This window comes from Taeniopygia guttata, chromosome 4 (genome assembly GCF_048771995.1).
Source record: "Taeniopygia guttata chromosome 4, bTaeGut7.mat, whole genome shotgun sequence".
In the NCBI taxonomy this organism is placed as follows: Eukaryota; Metazoa; Chordata; class Aves; order Passeriformes; family Estrildidae; genus Taeniopygia; species Taeniopygia guttata.
In genome coordinates, this window is record NC_133028.1 from 39,203,520 (window position 1) to 39,211,042 (window position 7,523).

At 34.5% G+C, this 7,523-nt stretch overlaps 1 long non-coding RNA gene across 4 annotated transcripts in view; it reads left to right on the plus strand.

Moving 5' to 3' along the window:
- LOC115494992 (uncharacterized) overlaps positions 1–7,176 on the plus strand; it is a 31,491-nt gene extending 24,315 nt beyond the window's left edge. For all 4 annotated transcript variants that reach the window (XR_012055652.1, XR_012055653.1, XR_012055650.1 and 1 more), the window contains one exon: positions 4,457–7,176. This is a non-coding gene — a long non-coding RNA (uncharacterized lncRNA). The remainder of the gene's footprint in view (positions 1–4,456) is intronic.
- The last annotated feature ends 347 nt before the right edge of the window (positions 7,177–7,523 follow it).

A 7,523-nucleotide genomic window follows, 5' to 3' on the forward strand; every position in this document is an offset into this window, starting at 1 on the left:
TATGATTATCTGAAATCTTTGTCCTTTTCCTCATCTGCAGAAAACAATTCATCACATCTATGTAGGATAACCATTACACATCTGAAGATGACTTATTGATACTTCCTAGGATATTTTTAGAACAATTAGCTTTATACTTCACTGAATTACTCTTTTTGCAATCCTGTTATCGGTAAAATGTTAAAATTTTGATGCTAAGTATCTGCAGCACTAGGGGGCAAATCTAACACCATCATTAGTATCCTTTTCCCCTTCAAGAAACTTAGAAAATGAGTATGCTTACAGAGCTGTAAAATACTCAGATCTGCTAAATTTCAATTGCCTTTGACTCTAGAAGGCAGATTTTCTGTCAGAGCTCCCAGACTGCAAAGTCAAATTCCAGTTAGAAAATATGCTTATATAGTAATGCAATTATCTTGAATATTTCCAACAGTAAGTTCCAATTTCTGGTGCGCAGGAGGTATTTCTTGCTGTAGGTGTATTGATTTTTCTCAATTTTCAGGTATATTAATGTTTAATATACCTGAATTTAAATTTGACGCTTCAAACAAAAAGTCTGAACTGCCAGAAATGTCTGTATTGCATGGCCAGCAAATGGAGCTCAGTTCTTTACTGAATGACATGAACTCATGAATAAATTCTGGTTTAGACAGACCAAGTCTTTGGTGGTGTGCTGTGGGCATCATAGAACAAATCTGAACACAGAAACTGCCACATGCTCTAGCAGTCCTGTCTTAGTTGACTCCTCGTAGTATTGATGACCTTTTTTCCCAATTGCCACCTATTTTTAGAGACTCAGTTGTAAGAATATATTCCATAAATTGTTTATTGATGGTGTAGTGCAACACTGGAGTGTGGTGCAGAAGTATTTATTTACTTGACTGCAACATAAAAGGATAATTTAAATTATGATCAGTGTAAACAAGGCCACATATTTTATACCAAGAATGATATCCCAAGTAACTCCCTACTTTTTACAATGTCGTGAAGAAAGGTATTTCTTTGTTATTAAGAAAACTTTAAGATATTTATGAAGCTTTACTCTGCATGTCTCAAGGATTTGAAAGATAATCCTGTTTAATTAAGGCTTTACCTTAATTCCATTTGTGTTGGACTTTGAAAGTATAGCAAACTTCAGAAATTATCAGACTCTGTGGACACAGTCTTTATGTTCAACTTAAGTAAATATCTTTGTTTTACTTTAAGGCAGGTGCCAACCTTCTGCTTTAGAGTCAGACAGATTAATTTTCTTGTCATTCTCCAATACTACCTCTCTATTCTCAACATCCTGATTTTCTAAGTTCTGCCAACTTGCTTCCAGTCTTGTGCAAGTTAGACAGACAGGAATATGGTGGCTTACTGAAAGTCCTGGAGCTGGTTGAGAGATCTGGGTGATAGGAAGGCACAAACAGCCAGGTTCTTCTGGGAGAAGGACTAGTTGGCCTAAAGGTTAGACAAAGAATTATTCTCAGTGGGTCCCATGTTGTTTCAAGAGCTGGAATTATTAATAAGGAGTCGTGGCACTCACGACCAAGGAATGTGCAAGGTCTAACATGTAGATCCTGAGGTCAGAAAGCAGCTAGATCACCTCTTCAGATACGTGCCCCAAGTAATTAACTGTGGGAGGTATCTATTCACCCACCATTCAAGCTTCATTATTAGTATGTATGGAAATGGGACTTGTTGCTTTCCATGATGCAGAACTAAAAATTGTTGGAAATCCTGCACTACAAAAGAGGCTCGAATAAGGAGGTCAGGTTTCTACTGATCTGAACTAAACATCATTGGAATTAGATCTTAAAACACTAAAAGGAGGCAATAAGGTCTCTACTCTTCTTCTTTTAAAAGAGAACAGTAGGAAAATATTGCTGGCTAAAAAAAGTTATTAGTACAAATAGAAAGGGAAGAAGGCACTTAAGTCCATTTCTCAATGGTATTTAAATATCTAGTTCGCACTAAAATTCTGTGAGCGTCATGCACTAATATAAAATACTGAAAAGGATACGGACAATATTTTTAAAATTAGATTTTTTTATGTTCCTTCTTCCTAAGACTTTCTGTAGAATGTAAATTTTTTAAACTTTTATCCTCAGTCTATAGCACCCAGAAGACTAATATTTTCTCATGCTTTTATATGCTTCTGGGCAAGCAAAAAACACCTCAAAATTATGCCTGAGCTTATTATTATTTTTTTTTTTCAGCTAGAAAAGTGTAACATGTTGCAGATTATTTTTCAACTACAGAACAATATCCACAAAAATTAAATTCTTTTATAGGAAGATGATAGCAACTAGTACAGTGAATACCTGTAACTGACTTTGTGTTATCTGTTTTTCTACTCCCTTCATAATATGACTTATTTTAAAAAAATATTTTTTTTTTTTGGGAGAGGAACAAAAAAAATTGTGCTAATGCATTTTCTCAAAACACAGTGAAAATACATTCACATTTGTCTTCTGGAAATAAGTGTTGCTGAAACCCTTTCACAGAAGATTTAAGGTTTGATTTTGTCTTGAGCCTCCATTCTTTGGAGTATTTTGGAATCAGAAAAATAATAATGTGACAGATTGTGAGAGTCTGTAATCAACAGGTCAGAAAGCCACCTTGGAATAACAAGGTTTAGAGTTGACATAAACACTGTTTTGTTAGATAAAGAGAACTTTCTGAGAGGAGAATCCAGCTTGATCTTTTTTATTATTACTGATCTTTTGATAACCGATAGGAAAAGTTCTTACAGTTTTAAAAGCTGAAAGAAACAGCAAATAATTTTTGTTGTACTTTAATGGATTGCCTGTAATACCCAAATTGCCCTTAGCAAATTTCACTCATTTCACCTTACTATTCATTTTAATAGCAAAAGATAAGGTATGGTACAGACTTGGCTAAATGTTGACAGTGCTTTTCTTGATTTTTTCACTGTATTCTTCTGTTCCTATATATTTCACACTTGATTAGAGCAAAGGCTCAGATTATGAATCATTAAAAATTGCTCTGGATTATCACCTTCCAATAGCAACTCGTTGGAGTTGAGCAGGTGAAATAAAAGGATCTATGAAGTGGCTTTTATTTATTTGCTTCATAAAACATAATCTTTATTAGGATGAACCAGTCAGTTTGTAGCAGAATGAGCAATGAATGCAAGAGTTCTCAGTACAAATGAAGCTGAAATTGTGGGGCCATGGAGTTTCCATCCCTGCAAATAAATGACATCAATACATGTAATGTTTAATCACACATGACATTAAATTGACAAGATAAAGATTTGAAGATATCAAAAGGTCTCTCCTACATTCAGTACTACTCCCACAAATAGATAATTTCTCTGCACACACAAAATCTTCCATTGTTTTTTCTGGCCAGCAGAAGAGTAGGGAAGGGAACGTAAATAAAACAAACTTCAAGCTGATTACAGCTGATTATAGGGTATTGAGAAGGGCACTGAGGAAGTTCTTTTGAATTCTCAGCAATGTCCTGAGTCTGTTAGTTCCTCTCTGTCCCTCTCTCACGTACTTTCATATTCATTATTCCTACCCAGAATTCACTGTCTGATATGACTGAATTTTTAATTAACCTTTTGCCCTTTTCCCACTGCTGTATGTCTTCAGGGAAGACTTCTGGGAGCTTCTTCTGGTCAGGATAGAAGACTAGAAATGCACAGGTCCAAGTAGTAGAGACAAAGCAAAACCACTTATCAAATATATTGCTTAATTTAGCTTGATTCTGTTTATGCAGGAAAAATGAATGTCTGGCCCTAAATTCTATGAATACACTTCTATGTAAAGTTGAGTTATGGTACATATTTAATGACAAAATGAATGTTGGATCTATTTTATTCTCCACAACAAAACAGTTATGGTAATTGTAATTCTTAAAGAGGCATCAGTTTGTTGTACTGTGTTTATTCTCTAACAGAAACTAATGACAATGAAGTCATTAAGCCCACATAAAATCCCTCAAGCACAGTCTTTGTCATTTGTTATTATTTCTTCTAATGCTTTGCAATGTGTGATGAAATGGTTTGAAATAACACAAAAGAGGGCTCTGAATTATCTAAAACTGTCTAATATAGTTGTGGCTTGGTATTTTAAAACTACCTCTTGAATCACTGGAGACATTAAATGGGGTGCAAATGCATTTCATGTGCCTATAATTCTCATTCAGAAAATGTTAGAAGTAAAGCAGAGATGGTTTGGTAACTGCTTAGGAGCCTGAAGGATAAAGGAGAAGATATTTTCTTGCATTATTTATGAAGTGTGAAATTGGAGAGAAAATCTTACTCGGCAAGAAGGAATTTATAGAGTATTTTTAAATTGCAGTAAGAAAGTGCTTTTGAAATGAAATGCTGATGCTCTACAGGAGATTCTTTTTTAATGGAAAGAATATGATTTTCTGAATCTGTTTTGGTTTTGTTCTTAAGTCATTTAATTACATCCGGATTTTATGTTCTGTTCCACAGAGTAAATTTCTCAAGGCCTCTAATTGCTGAGTGGAATGACTGCTATGTGGCACGAAGAAATGGGCACGTTACATTTTCAGGCTGCTGATTTGCAAGTAAGATCATGAAAGAAATGCATGCTTTTAGCACCATGCTTCTTAAAATTTGCGTCCCCTCACTGTACTTTTCAAGTGCATGATATCGATTTCTTTTTTGGTTGTGTATGCCCTGCCCTGAAGAAAAAGCAACTGAACCAGCAAACCTCTCAATTACTCTGCCAGTTGCACCCCAGTTTCTTCTACAGATTTGCCAATGTGTGTGGCATGGGTCACAGCTGATAAAAGACTGTTGTGTCATGCTGCTTCTCAGCAGGGAGCCATGATTTTGTTTAAAGCTGTAGAAACTGCTCAGGCTGACACTCTGCCGAATCCTAAAATCAAAGAGGAGCGCAGGTGGTGTGTGTGCGTGTGTGTGCAGGTGGGATGTGGAAAATAGTGAAAATAAGGCTAAATGTCTGAGGGTGCTTTCTTGTACACAGTTCTTGTTAACAGGTGGTGTTTCTTCAGATGTAGTATTCAATTTTAGATAAAAAATGAAGATGAATTGATTTGATCTATTTATTTTGCTAACACTTTCTGAATATTATCATGAATGTACAATTCAGACATCATGACAAAATGATCTGCAACAAAAAAACAGAAATCAAGAATTCGTTTGCATTATCTTGTCAAATTTCTCCTTCATCCTGAAGATTAAAAAAAAAAAAAAGCAAAATACTTGGGACTTTGATCTTGGCATTCTGCTTCCTGTACCTTCTCACATTTTGGTTTTTTTTGAAGGTAGTATATTATCTATGCCTTAAGAAATATTACAGGATGACTCATGTTTTCCTGTGTTATTGAATTATTTTTTTTTGTCCAGTGGTATCTAGTATTTTTGCTGGGAAATACATGATTTTAGTAGGCTTGGTATTATTTTATTACTTTTAATCAGGATTTTTTGACAATTAATGTTGGTTTCCTCTAATTCCCAATAAGTAATTTCTGTTAATGGGAGAATATGTTGAAGCCTTGGGTCTAATTTCAGCACCAATTGTAAAAATGATGTCAAAGCATAGACCTAAAGCAAGGAAGCCAAAGGATGGAAGTTTAAAGTTTGATATGATAGAAAAAATTGCAAGAGCACCTTTCATACGTGTCACAGCATAGTGTTTCTTTCCCTTTTTCTGTGCTGTCACCTCTAAAAAAGTGGCATTTAGTATTGAGCACCACAGTTTATGAAGTACCATACTTCACTGGGGGGTTTTGTACTTTTTTTCTTTCTTCTCTTAATTTTTATTGAAATAATTTACTTTTGCTGGCCTATAAAACTTGCACAAATCCAAGGAACAGAGGCAAAAAAAAAGTACTTATTTGCATTGTGACAAACTTAGAGACCTCCCTTACCCAAAGAAGTGATGAGAGATTGGATCTTTTTGGATGGCAAAGCACTCTGTTGAGAAAATTGTGTGATAATATTTACACTGACAACTTGCTTCCTGAAGAGCCAAGGGACTGCAAAATCTCTCATGTACTCAGGTGTCACGTATTTCCCAGCTTAAAAACAGGTTTTCCTGGATTTAAAAATGACTGCTGACAGAGGTGTGGAGGAATTTGTTTTGGCAAGGCACAGCAGTCACCAATTTATTTACTACTGGAGCTAATAAATGTAAATTTATTTTACGGAAAGAAAAGGAACCCTCTAGCAAAAAAAAATTATGTGACACTACTTGTTTTGTAACTGAGGCAAGAAATAATTTTTCAGTGTATATACCACAATTATTTTGAATTCTTCTGAACGATTTTCAAACATTTCAGAAAATATGGACTATTACAAAAGAAGGTTTGGACATTTCTAAAATGAGATGTTACTTTCCAGGTGTCATGACACAATGGAATTCTGTACAGAGAGGGGAATTTTAAGGAATTGATTTTTATTTGATGGCAGTCTATATCCAGAAGGCTTTCATATTAAATATAATGTTTAAAAAATTACTTTGAAATAACTGTAAATGTTATATCTGTAGTAAATACAGATATGTGGATCTATAGAAACACAGACAAGTACCTGAATACTCACTCAGATGAAACAGCAAAGTGTGATCATATAAAGTATCATATGGATAATGTTTTTGTATTTTTGTCAGATAATATTTCCTGGTCAATATGAGGTCTGTACAATATTGTCAGTTATGCCTTATTTTCTTAATGTAAAATAATCTTAATTTGTCATCTAGCAGGGCTGTTCAGGAAAACTTTCCAAGTGACACATATTTAAATGATTTTATAACTTTCTTGTTCATTTTAAATACTGAGGTTATTTACGCCCCTTCTCAAGCTATTGGATTCAATGTTTATAAGGTTTAGACAACCATTGGAGAATTCTAAGACTGCAAATTCTTCATGAAAATGTAAGCTGTTATCTTTATTACTTCTTAATTAAATGATGATTTGTTAATAGAAGAAAATGATTAATGCTTTCTTAGAGGACTGAAAATAGGCTCTATCCACTTATTCTGAATTTAGTCACTATAGGGGATGTAAATTTAAAAATCAACACTTCTAAATGGATTTCTATTACTTGGGCAAAACTGAAAAAGTGCAATTATAATTTTTTATTATAATACAATAGACATATGTGAATTTTAAGTTGACAAAAACCTTTGTAAACCTTGGATATGTTATCCTGCAGCCTTATCAGAACCATGCCAAAAAAAAAGAAAAAAAAAAAAAAGGGAAAATGTTTTTTTTTTAATAATATAATATTGGAAGATCTTTCCCTTTACTCCTACTTTTAAGCTCAGGGTGGTGACACCTCAGATCCATACGGTCCAAGTACCATCCTAAGACTCACAATGCTGTGTTTGTTGGTGAAAGGTTGCATTCCAGCTGGAGGAAAACTTACCTTGAGAATAAAGCCGCTTTAGTGGCATTTTGGTTTTGAAAGTTCCATGTCCACCGTGTAAAACTTTTTGATATGTATGGGAGCTGGCCAGCCCAGAATGATCATGGAGGGTCCCGTGATGCCCCCCCCTGTGGTGCTGCCCACT